The 13384-nt window shown below is 38.7% G+C and overlaps 1 non-coding gene across 1 annotated transcript; it reads right to left on the bottom strand.

Annotated features, from left to right (window-relative positions):
- Nucleotides 1–11763: 11763 nt before the first annotated feature.
- On the bottom strand, nt 11764–11870 carry LOC132253987 (small nucleolar RNA R71). Its single transcript, XR_009465937.1, has one exon. It is a non-coding gene; the product is annotated as a small nucleolar RNA R71 (small nucleolar RNA).
- Between the last annotated feature and the right edge of the window lie 1514 nt (nt 11871–13384).

Raw genomic sequence — 13384 nt, 5'->3', positions numbered from 1 at the left:
CTTTAAAAGAAAACATAAAGATGTTTGAATGAAAAAGGTTTGGTTTTAAACTAACCAAAAATAGTAACTGATTTTACTTACAAAGAAAAGTGTTTCTTGGAGTTTCAGATCACTAGGCTCGGATTCCTTATACAAAAAGGGAGTTTCGGTCACTTGTTTCTTTTCCTCGCATTAGAGAATTAACATATAGTTAATTCTCTAACCGGTGTTGTACAGATGATTCCCATTAATAGGTTCAAACACTAAATCCCTCTCACTGATGCACCTTGCAATGGCTCATACCTCTCACCTAGCACTTGCCATTCAAGGTGATCTTTAACCTTGGATTACCCGTCAAAAGCTCGCAAGAGATAACTAATGGATGTCTCCTTGGAGTCCAAAAGCTTACCAAGTGTTGGCTATTCTAGAAAATCCTACCTTCAAACCACCTCCCAAAAGCTCGCAAGAGATAAACTAGTGCATCTCCATGGACGGAGATCACTTGCCTTACCAATTGTTGGCTCAGGTGAATTAAAGACGTTTTAAGTTAACTAAAAAGATAAAAACCATTAACGGGTTACACTTTCTCTTCATTAAAAACTAAAACAACAAAACTTCCAAATTATGCATGTGGAAACTTACCCGGATTTCCTCACTCTAAGAGACGAAAAGCCTAGCCTCTCATCCTCTGAGGAAAAATCCTCAGAGTTTGGTTAGCAAGAAAATGAAAATGAAAGAGAAGGAAAAAACAGAGCAAGGCTCTGTATATTCTATATATTTATATATCTATATCTATATCCCATTGGATTACATGATGCCCTGAGAACAAGCTCCCGAGAGCTATATATAAAGAAAATTACAAAACAAAATATCTGAGGTTATTCACCCCTTTTCCAAACTTAATAACTAAGGAATCCTATAATTGGTGGGTTACAAGGAGAAGAATGGAAATTTATACAAAAATATCTGAAGAAAAATATCCAAAAGTGTCGGTCGCAACTATCGGGAAACTTCAGGAGAACTTCGCATGCGCACAAAATGGCTGCGAAATTTCGCAGACGAACAAGATGGCTGCGAAATGATTTCGCAGCCCTGCGAAATGATTTCGCAGCCCTGCGAAATTGGCCTTCAGCTTGGAGTGATCTGCTTCCAATGGCTCTAACTTCTTCATTTCAACTCCAATTCATGAACCGTTTGAAGCATTGGATTTTTAACTTCCTGATCTTCGAAACCACATATAGCATGTATAAATTGGAATTTAGGAAGTGCTCCAAAAGTGGCTGACATGACTGTCATCAAGAATGCTTCATGGTAGATTTCTCTTTGCTTCTCCTCCTTGCATTCCGGATTTGCTTATGGCAAAGGACTTCAAAGCTTTGGTTCTTCATGTTTCTTAGCTTTCCATTGCTTTGCCATGGATTCCAAATAACTCTCCTCAATCTCATATTGCTTTGGTGATCAAAAAGCTATCAAAACACCAAAACTTAACACAATTTGATTAGAATTGATTACAAGGGTCCTTAACATGCCAATTGAGTTAAAAGGTAATAACTACTACTCAAAAGTGTTTAAAAGAGTTAATTACAAGCTATCAAATAGCACTTTTTGGGTAGTAATCAACTAACTCTTTTAGTTGTTTCTTTTACTCGTTTATATTCTAGCATAGCTTTTAATTTAGTTTTAGTTAAGTGAACTTTTTTTTGGTAGTTTTGTTTTTTTTGTTTTCCTCTGTTTTCGTTTTTTTTTAGTTATAGTTGATACTAGTTGTGTATGCCAAAATGGGTACGAGATAGTGGAGGAAGGCTTGTTAAACTTGAAACACCTCATAACAAGGAGTTGGAATTGAGCTTGAACATCATGGAAACTACACCTGAGGATCTGCATAGTCACCATGGTCATCAGGACAATCCCAATGAATTCAGATCAATGAGGGACCATATGCATCCACCTCGTATGAGTGCACCATCATGTATAGTGCCCCCTACAGAGCAGCTAGTGATCAGATCCCATATTGTGCCACTTCTGCCAACTTTCCATGGAATGGAAAGTGAGAATCCCTATGTCAAGGAATTTGAAGATGTTTGTAATACATTCCGAGAGGGAGGAGCTTCTATCGACCTGATGAGGCTTAAACTATTTCCTTTTACTTTAAAGGATAAGGCCAAGATTTGGCTTAATTCTTTAAGGCCAAGGAGTATCCGTACTTGGACTGATTTACAAGCTGAATTCCTCAAGAAGTTCTTTCCTACTCATAGAACAAATGGCTTGAAAAGGCAAATTTCAAACTTATCAGCTAAAGAGAATGAGAAATTCTATGAGTGTTGGGAAAGATACTTGGAAGCCATTAATGCTTGTCCTCACCATGGCTTTGATACATGGCTGTTGGTGAGTTATTTCTATGATGGGATGTCTTCCTCAATGAATCAACTCCTCGAAACAATGTGTGGAGGGGATTTCATGAGTAAGAATCCTGAGGAAGCTATGGATTTCTTGAGTTATGTAGCTGAAGTCTCAAGGGGATGGGATGAACCGCACATAGGAGAAGTGGGAAAGATGAAGTCTCAACCAAATGCTCTTCATGCTAAGGCTGGGATGTACACCTTGAATAGAGATGTTGATATGAAAGCAAAATTTGTAGCTATGACAAGAAGAGTGAAGGAGCTAGAACTGAAAAAGATGCATGAAGTGCAAGCTGTTGCTGAAACACCAGTGCAAGTAAAGCCATGTTCTATTTGTCAATCTTATGAACACTTGGTGGAGGAGTGCCCTACAATTCCAGTTGCTAGAGAAATGTTTGGAGAACAAGCAAATGTCATTAGACAATTCAAGCCCAATAGTAATGCTTCTTATGGCAATACTTACAACTCAAGTTGGAGGAATCATCCAAATTTTTCATGGAAGCCAAGAGCACCTCAGTACCAATAGTCGGCTCAACCATCTCAACCATCCCAACAAGCTTCAAGTCTTGAACAAGCAATAGTGAATCTCAGCAAGGTTGTGGGAGATTTTGTTGGAGACAAAAAATCCATCAATTCTCAATTCAGTCAAAGAATTGACAGTGTAGAGAATACTTTGAATAAAATGATAGATGGGATGCAAAATGACTTATCTCAGAAGATAGATAATCTCCAATACTCAATCTCAAGGCTCACTAATTTGAACACAGTGTAAGAGAAGGGTAGATTTCCTTCTTAACCTCACCAAAACCCCAAGGGTATCCACGAAATGGAAACTCATGAGGGAGAATCTTCACAGGTGAGAGATGTTAAAGCCTTGATCACTCTAAGGAGTGGTAAAAAGGTTGAGTCACCAACACCCAAGCTATATGTTGAAGATAAGGAAGAAGAAGAGACAAAGAAGAGGGAGGAAATGAAAGGAAAGAAGAAAGATATCAGTGAAGGGAAGGAGGACCGTGGTTCAACAGTGAATGCAAATCCAGATAAAGAACTTATTAAGGAAGAATTGATGAAGAAACGCACATCTCCACCTTTTGCTCAAGCTTTGCATGGGAAAAAAGGGAGCAAAAATGCATCAGAAATCCTTGAAGTATTGAGGCAAGTGAAGGTCAACATTCCATTGCTGGACATGATTAAGCAAGTTCCATCATATGCAAAGTTCCTAAAGGACCTGTGTACTATCAAAAGAGGGTTGAATGTGAATAAGAAAGCCTTCTTGATTGAGCAAGTGAGTGCCATCATACAATGCAAATCTCCTTTGAAGTACAAAGATCTGGGATGTCCTACTATTTCAGTCATGATTGGAGGAAAGGTAGTGGAAAAAGCTTTGTTAGATTTGGGAGCAAGTGTGAATTTGCTACCATACTCTGTTTATAAGCAATTGGGACTTGGTGAATTAAAGCCAACATCAATCACTCTATCTTTAGCTGATAGGTCAGTGAAAATTCCAAGGGGAATAATTGAGGATGTTTTAGTTCAAGTTGATAATTTCTACTATCCAGTAGATTTTGTTGTTCTTGATACTGATCCTTTAGTTAAGGAAGCTAATTATGTTCCTATCATCCTTGGAAGGCCATTTCTTGCTACTTCAAAAGCAATCATAAATTGTAGGAATGGACTTATGCAACTCACATTTGGCAACATGGCACTTGAGCTTAATATCTTTCATATGTCAAAGAAGCTAATTTCTCCGGAAGAAGAAGAAGGTCCAGAAGAGGTATGCATTATTGACACTCTAGTGGAGGAGCATTGTAATCAGAATATGCAAGATGAGTTGAATGAAAGTCTTGAGGATCTTGAAGAAGGGTTGTCTGAACCCGCTGACCTTGCTACTCTATAGGGTTAGAGGAGGAAAGAAGAGATCCTACCTTTATTCAATAAAGAGGAGGGACAAGATGATGTAACAGAAGAATTCCCGAAGCTCAATTTGAAACCTCTGCTCATGGAGTTAAAATATACGTACCTGGAAGAAAATAACCAATGTCTTGTTGTTATATCTTCATCTCTTACCGGTCATCAGGAGATTTCTTTACTTAAAGTTCTTAAGAGGTGCAAGAAAGCAATAGGATGGCAAATATCTGACTTGAAAGGAATCAGTCCTTTGGTTTGTACACATCACATATATATGGAGGAAGAAGCTAAACCAATTCGTCAACCTCAAAGAAGATTGAATCCTCATTATACAAGAAGTGGTGTGAACTGAGGTACTGAAGCTACTCCAAGCGAGTATTATTTATCCCATATCTGATAGCCCTTGGGTGAGTCCTACTCAAGTGGTACCAAAGAAATCAGGGATTACTGTGGTTCAGAATGAAAAAGGAGAAGAAATTTCTACACGCCTCACTTTAGGTTGGAGGGTGTGTATTGACTATAGGAAATTGAATGTTGTTACAAGGAAAGATCATTTTCCATTCCCGTTTATTGATCAGGTGCTGGAGAGAGTCTCTGGCCATCCTTTCTATTGTTTCTTGAACGGGAACTCAGGGTATTTCCAAATTGAAATTGATGTTGAAGATGAGGAGAAGACCACTTTCACATGTCCATTTAGAACATATGCCTACAGAAGAATGCATTTTGGTTTATGCAATGCACCTGCAACATTCCAAAGATGTATGCTTAGCATCTTCAGTGATATGGTGGAGCAAATTATGGAGGTGTTCATGGATGATATCACCGTATATGGAGGTACATTTAAAGAATGCTTAGTAAATTTGGAAGCGGTTCTTAAAAGATGCATTGAAAAAGACTTGGTGCTCAACTGGGAGAAATGCCATTTTATGGTACATCAAGGAATTGTCCTTGGCCATATCATCTCCGAGAAAGGCATTGAAGTTGATAAAGCAAAGGTGGAACATATTGCCAAATTGCCATCCCTAACCACTGTAAAAGGAGTAAGGCAATTTCTTGGCCATGCAGGGTTCTACGGGAGATTTATACCAGATTTCTCTAAGCTTTCAAGGCAGAATTTGTGAACTTTTAGCTAAGGATGCTAAGTTTGTCTGGGATGAGAGATGTCAAAAGAGTTTTGATCAATTGAAGCAATTTTTTACAACCGCTCCAATAATAAGGGCTCCTAACTAGCAATTACCCTTTGAAGTAATGTGTGATGCTAGTGACTTTGCTATAGGAGCTGTACTTGGCCAAAGAGAAGATGGGAAGCCCTATGTGATCTACTATGCAAGCAAAACATTGAACGAGGCTCAAAGAAAGTACACAACTATAGAGAAAGAATTGTTAGTTGTGGTGTTTGCTTTAGACAAGTTTCATGCTTATTTGTGATTCGACTCATGGTAGCTTAGCTTTAAAGGCGTATCAACAAAATTTATACCTTGAATACTATTACTAAAGTAGCCAAGCTACTATAGCATAGTGGTTCTAGGATCGTTCACTAGGAAGGGTTTTCGCAAACACAAGTGATATTCAAATTAGGAAAATAGGTGATTTTCTTATGGATGTTAGCTTTAAAAGAAGATGTAAATGTTTTAGAAAGATTTAAACTAATCTAAGCTAACATTAAAGACTAAAATGAAAGGGTGTAAAAACAAGTTTCTCAAAGATAGGATAGCTATGCTCTGGCTCTTATGCAAATTGGAAATCTCAGGATAGGCTCCTCGCATTGGGGTTGCAACTATGGTGATGCTTGCTTCCCGAACCGGTATGGATTTAGAAAATCAAGTTTTAATCCTTTAAAATGGCAAAACAGATGGTAGTCAATTTCATCAATGGTTATTCACCTTAGACTTCCTTTGAATGGCTCGTAAGAGATAACTAATGGTCTAAAGCCAAAAGCTTACCAAATATTGGCAACTCAAAGTCATTCCAGGTGATAAACTCACCTTTCAATGGCCATTGAAATTGGTTCTAACGGATTAATGCAAAACTTGGAATTGAAAACCTCACCTTCCAATAGCTCGTAGGAGATAACTAATGGATAGAAATCCAAAAGCTTATCAAGTATTGGCCGTTGGAAGTTGTCCAAAGGAAATAAAAACCAAACTTTGCATTAATGAACCTTTAATGAAAAACGACTACCTTACCTTCCAGGTGCGAGAAATTTCCATGGGAGTGCATCCAAGCCATCACATAACATCCATACTTTGAGAAACTAAAAGTTTTAGCCAATCATCCTCTGAGGAAAAGCCCTCAGAGGCTGTTTGGCTACTAAGAAAATAAAATAGTAAAGAGAAAAGAGAAACGAGAGAGCTCTCTGTAAAACGTAACACGCATGTTCTATATCTATATATCAATATTTTGTTACAACGGATGCAAGGAGATATAAATAGAGAAGTTTTTCCAACCTTCCTAGCTAATAAATCTTATGATTGGTGGATTACAAGGAGAAGAATGGAAATTTATACAAAAATATCCAAAAGAAAAGATCTCGTGTGGAGTCGGCAGAAACAGGGGAAAATTCGCACCACGCAAGGGGGTGTGCGAATTTGGAAGGTGTTGTGCGAAATTTTCGCACAAGCCTGGAGCAGTTGTCTTCCGAAAGCCATATCTTCCTCATTTCAGCTCCAAATCGTACACGGTTTGAAGCGTTGGATTCTTGACTTCCTGAGCTTTGAAATGGTATATAGCATGTAGAAAATGGAATTCGGGAAGTGCTCCAAAAGTGCCAAAGAAGACTGCATCTGCTGTCCTCTGTTTTCCTCTTTGCTTCTTTTTGCTTCTCTTTGCTTTTCTCCTTTTGTTGGCTTGCTTTGGTGTAGCTAAAAGCTTGATTTAACTTGTCCAAGTAGCTCCTCCATCATTTGGCATTCTTGAATTGATTCATAAGATGATATAAACATGTAAACTTGCCACAAAATGGTTAAAACCAATTACTAATGACCTTAATGAATTAATTGGGTTAAATGAATATGATTACTACACTTAGGTGCTTAAAACCATTATAATTAGGTCTACAAAATAGCACTTTTTGGTAGTAATCAATTTGGTAGGGTCTTTCATCATTGTTTTCACTGACCATTCGACCTTGAAGTATTTATTGACAAAGCAAGATGCAAAAGCAAGGTTGATTAGATGGATTCTTTTGTTACAAGAGTTTGATCTCCAAATCAGAGACAAGAAAGGGGTGGAGAATGTGGTAGCTGACCACCTTTCAAGGTTGGCTATATCACATAATTCCCATGTATTGCCTATTAATGATGACTTTCATGAGGAATCACTTATGTTGCTAGAGAAAGCTCCTTGGTATGCTCATATTGCTAATTATTTGGTTACTGGTGAAGTTCCAAGAGAGTGGAAAGCGCAAGACAGGAAGCACTTCTTTGCAAAGATTCATGCTTATTATTTGGAAGAGCCCTTCCTTTTCAAATATTGTGCAGATTAGATCATAAGGAAGTGTGTCCCTGAAGAAGAGCAACAAGGGATCCTCAGCCATTTCCATGAGAATGCCTGTGGAGGCCACTTTGCCTCTTAGAAAACAGCCATGAAGGTCTTGCAATCAGGGTTTACTTGGCCATCGCTTTTTAAAGATTCCCACATTATGTGTAGGAGTTGTGATAGATGCCAAAGACTCGGGAAGCTCACAAAAAGAAACCAAATGCCCATGAACCCCATACTTATAGTTGATCTTTTTTATGTTTGGGGTATTGACTTCATGAGACCTTTCCCAATGTCTTTTGGTAACTCTTATATATTGGTGGGGGTGGACTGTGTTTCCAAATGGGTGGAGGCAATCCCCTGTAAACATAATGATCACAGGGTAGTTCTCAAATTTCTTAAGGAGAACATCTTCAAAAGATTTGGGGTGCCCAAGGCCATAATAAGTGATGGAGGTACTCATTTTTGCAACAAACCTTTTGAAGCCCTATTAGCCAAGTATGGAGTGAAGCATAAGGTAGCTACACCTTATCATCCTCAAACTTTCGGGCAAGTGGAGCTAGCAAACAGGGAAATAAAAAACACACTGATGAAAGTGGTGATTACAAGCATAAAGGATTGGTCTATTAAGCTACAAGATTCATTATGGGCATATAGAACAGCTTATAAGACTATTCTTGGCATGTCCCCCTATCGTCTCGTCTATGGAAAAGCATGCCACCTCCCTGTGGAAGTTGAATATAAGGCTTGGTGGGCAATCAAGAGGTTGAACATGGACTTGATCAGAGCTAGGGCAATGAGGTGAGACCTTAATGAGATGGAGGAATTAAGAAATGATGCTTACATCAATTCCAAAGTTGCAAAACAGATGATGAAGAAGTGGCATGATCAACTAATCTCCAACAAAGAATTGCAGAAAGGACAAAGAGTCCTACTCTATGACTCAAGGCTCCATATCTTTCCAGGGAAGCTCAAGTCAAGGTGGATAGGTCCTTTCATTATTCACCAAGTACATCTCAATGGAGTGGTGGAATTACTAAATTCCAATGGCATAGACACCTTTAGAGTCAATGGTCATCGCCTCAAGCCATTCATTGAGCCGTTCAAGCTAGAAAGGAGGAAATCAACCTCCTTGAGCCACAAAAAGCCTGATCAGAGAAGGGTTAGATGGACTTGGTTTCACCAAAGTCCATAATTTTGTTAAATATTTTAATTTTTAAGTTTTGTAAATTATTTGATTTTAATTTTGGTCTTGAAATTATGTAAATTGTAACTAACTTAATCTTTTTGAATAATTAAAATCAGTAGGAGCAGATTCTTGCCACTCAGGCCCAACACACTACCATTCTGAGGTAGATTCAGCATCATCTTAGCAGTACATCAGCTCCTGAGCATGCCATTCCCAGCTCATCAGAGCCATCACAGGCCCCTCCTTTTGTTGATCAGCCTATGCCCCATCAAGAGCCTCCTACAGGAGAGGCAGCTGAGCCATCATTTCCACAGCATCACTGATTACTACTCAAAACATGCTATTTTGTAGCTTGTAATTAGCTCTTTTAAACACCCTTGAGTAGTAATTATTACCTTTTAACTCAATTGGCATGTTAGGGACCCTTGCAATCGTTTCTAATCAAATTGTGTTAAGTTTTGGTGTTTTTGATAACTTTTTGCTCACCAAAGCAATTTAGGAATGAGGGAGAGTTGTATATAGTTCATGGAAAAGCTTTTGGAAGCTCAAATTCATGAAGAAACCGAGCTTTGGAGCCTCATAGTCCTTTGCCTTAGTCGTTCAAAGTATGCAAGGAAAGAGCAATGGAGAGAGGAAAAACAGAGTGAAGAAAATAGAGGACCGCAGCTGCAGTCTTCCTTCACACTTTTGGAGCACTTCCCGAAGTCTATTTTTTTACTTCTATATACCATTTGAAAGCTCGGGAAGTCAATAATCCAAAACTTCAAACCGTGTACGATTTGGAGCTGAAATAAGGAAGATATGGCCTTCGGAAGACAACTGCATCAAGCTGAGGGACAATTTAGCACCTTGCGAAATTGGAACTCCAACGTGCGAAATTTAAAGTGGATGGCAGCTGTGCATTCACTGTGAAGCCCAACATGCGAAAGTGATTTTGAAACTTGTGAACTTGGATCTCAACATGCAAAATTGGATTCTAAGTTGCGAAATCAACTTGCGAAATTTTTGCAAGTTACCATGCAACGTGCGAAACTGGGATTTTTGTGCACCGACTCTTTTTCTTCTTATATTTTGTGTCTACATCTCCATTTTCTCCTTGTATTCAGCCACTCATGTAATTCCTTAGCTATGAAGTATTCAAGGAAGGGTAAATTACCTTCCTATATAAACTCTCTTGTAAGCACTTATAAAACTCTCTCTGGGAAGCTTGTTCCAGGAAACGAACTATTGTATATTTTACACTTAGTGAAATACAAAGATCTTTTTGCTTTTCTTTTCTCTTTTCTATTTTCTTTTTCTTGGAAGCCAAACAACCTCTGAGGATGTTTTCCCAGAGGATGAGAGGCTAAACCTTTGGTTTCTTGAAGTGAAGGAAGCTAGGTGAAAAGTCTAGATGCAAAAGTGGAAAACTCTCGTGCATTAAATACAGGTAGTTGGAGTTCATAAATGGCTTTTAAATCTAAAGTTTTGCTTTAAATCCCTTAGAATCACTTTGAATGGCCAATACATGATAAGGTTTTAGGTCTCTGTGGATACTTATTGCTAGATCCACATAAGACCATTAGTTATCATGTACGAGCCATTGGAAAGTGGCACAAGGTGAAGACCCATAGTGTCTAAAGCCATTAATGGAACTTGACTACCATTTCTATTGACTTTTTATGGATTAAATCTTCATTGTTTAACCTATACCGGTTCGGGAAACAACCATCCTTTATGTTGTTGTCCCCAATACGAGGAGAAAAATCCAGAATTTCCCACTTTGCATTCTGAACTTGATCCTAGCAACCTTTAGCTCCGGGAGACTTTCTTTCTTCCATTTGTATCTAGTTCTATGTTAGTTTAGTTCCAAACACCACTTTCAAAACAAATTTTATTATCTTTTAAACTTTAATTTTTTGACAAAGGAAATCATCAGACTCAATTTCTAATCTTGAGTCTATCACTGGTAGAGTGAAAACCCATCCCAGAGTTCGACCCTAGAGCTGCTATACTATAGTAGTTTTGCTACATCAGTATAAGGTCATAGGATTTATAAATATTTTTGTTAAAAATACCCAACTGGGCATGAATCAAATGGCGCCGTTGCCGGGGATGGTGCCACAATACAGTGATACAACTTTTTAGAGGCTACTTGTGATTTCCATCACAAGTTTGGTGAATTCCTTTTTCACTAACTTCATTTCCTTTCTTTTAAGTGTAGAATTCCTTTTGTTAAGTTTACTTTCATTTTCTTTCTAACCTTAATTTTCTTCTAGTTTTCTTTTGTTTTTGTTGTCTTTATTTTGTTTTTAGGGAAGTTGTAACTTGTGCATGCCCTATTGGATTAGGGACCAAGAAGGAAGACTAGTAAGGATAGAGAATCCTCAAGACACAGAGTTGGATATCTTTGTAAACATCATGGACCCTCCACAAGAGGATCAGAATTCTCAACACGGTTAAGGGGGTAATCCAAATGCATATCTATCCATGAGGGATAGAATGCACCCACCAAGGATGAGTGCACCCTCATGCATCGTACCCCTTCTTGAGCAGCTGATTATAAGGCCTCATATTGTGCCCCTCCTACCAAATTTCCATGGAATGGAGAGTGAGAACCCATATGCCCACATCAAGGAGTTTGAGGAGGTGTGCAATACTTTTAGAGAGGGAGGAGCTTCAATAGACTTGATGAGACTCAAGCTATTCCCTTTTACTTTGAAGGACAAGGAAAAAATATGGCTTAACTCTTTAAGGCCAAGGAGCATAAGGAATTGGGTTGATCTTCAGGCTGAATTTTTGAAGAAATTTTTCCCCACCCATAGGACCAATGGATTGAAGAGACAAATCTCAAACTTTTTTGCAAAAGAAAATGAGAAGTTCTATGAATGTTGGGAAAGGTATATGGAGGCCATCAATGCTTGTCCTCATCATGGCTTTGATACATGGCTCTTGGTGAGCTATTTTTATGATGGGATGTCTTCCTCCATGAAGCAAATTCTTGAAACCATGTGTGGGGGAGATTTTATGAGTAAGAATCCGGAAGAAGCCATGGACTTTTTAAGTTATGTATCTGAGGTATCAAGAGGATGGGATGAGCCTAACTCAAGATAAATGGGAAAGATGAAAGCTCCTGTAAATCTAAAGGGTGGAATGTACATGTTAAGTGAGGACATGGACATGAAAGCTAAGGTGGCAACAATAGCAAGAAGGTTGGAAGAACTTGAGTTGAAAAAAATGCATGAAGTACAAGCCATTTCCGAGACACAAGCCCATGTCATGCCATGCACCATTTGCCAATCATGTGATCATGTGGTAGATGAGTGCCCAACCATCCCAGCTATGAGGGAAATGTTAGGTGATCAAGCCAATGTTGTGGGGCAATTTAGGCCCAACAACAATGCACCTTATGGAAACACCTATAATTCAAGCTGGAGAAACCATCCAAATTTTTCTTGGAAACCAAGGCCACCTCCATACCAACCACAAGCCCAAACCCAAGCACCTCAACAAACCTCTTCAGTGGAGCAAGCCATTGTGAACCTAAGTAAAGTCATGGGTGACTTTGTGGGTGAACAAAAGGCAATCAACTCCCAATTGCACCAAAAGATTGAAAATGTTGAGAGTTCTCAAATTAAGAGATTGGATGGGATGCAAAATGATCTATCTCAGAAGATAGATAATATTCAATACTCCATCTCTAGGCTTACCAACCTCAACACAGTGAATGAGAAGGGAAAGTTTCTCTCTCAACCAAGCCAAAATCCAAAGGGTGTTCATGAAGTTGAAACCTAAGAGGGGGAGTCTTCAAAGTTGAGGGAGGTCAAAGTTGTGATCACCTTGAGGAGTGGGAAGGAGGTTGATCAACCCTTCCCTAAGGTGAGGCAAGATGAAGAACTCATGTCAAGGAGAACCTTGGTTAAAGAGAGCAATAACCAAGAAGAGAAGAGTGGGAAGAAAAATGCATCTAAATCAAGCATTGAAGAAGAGCCAAGGATAGTGATTAAAGAGGATATGATGAAGAAACATATGCCTCCTCCTTTTCCTCAAGCTTTACATGGAAAGAAGGGAATCAAGAATTCATCATAAATTCTTGAAGTTTTGAGACAAGTGAAGGTGAATATACCCTTACTTGATATGATCAAGCAAGTCCCCACATATGCAAAATTTTTAAAGGACTTGTGCACGATCAAGAGAAGGTTAATTGTGTCAAAAAAGGCATTCCTCACTGAGCAAGTAAGCGCCATCATTCAGTGTAAGTCTCCAGTTAAGTACAAAGATCTAGGATGTCCCACCATTTCAGTCAACATTGGAGGGACACATGTGGAGAAGGCTTTACTAGACTTGGGGGCAAGTGTGAATTTGCTCCCATACTCTGTGTATAAACAATTGGGACTTGGAGGATTGAAGCCCACAGCCATCACTCTCTCCTTAGCTGATAGGTCAGTCAAAA

Source organism: Vitis vinifera, chromosome 6 (genome assembly GCF_030704535.1).
Source record: "Vitis vinifera cultivar Pinot Noir 40024 chromosome 6, ASM3070453v1".
Lineage (NCBI taxonomy): Eukaryota > Viridiplantae > Streptophyta > Magnoliopsida > Vitales > Vitaceae > Vitis > Vitis vinifera.
This window is presented reverse-complemented; position numbering and strand designations above follow the sequence as displayed.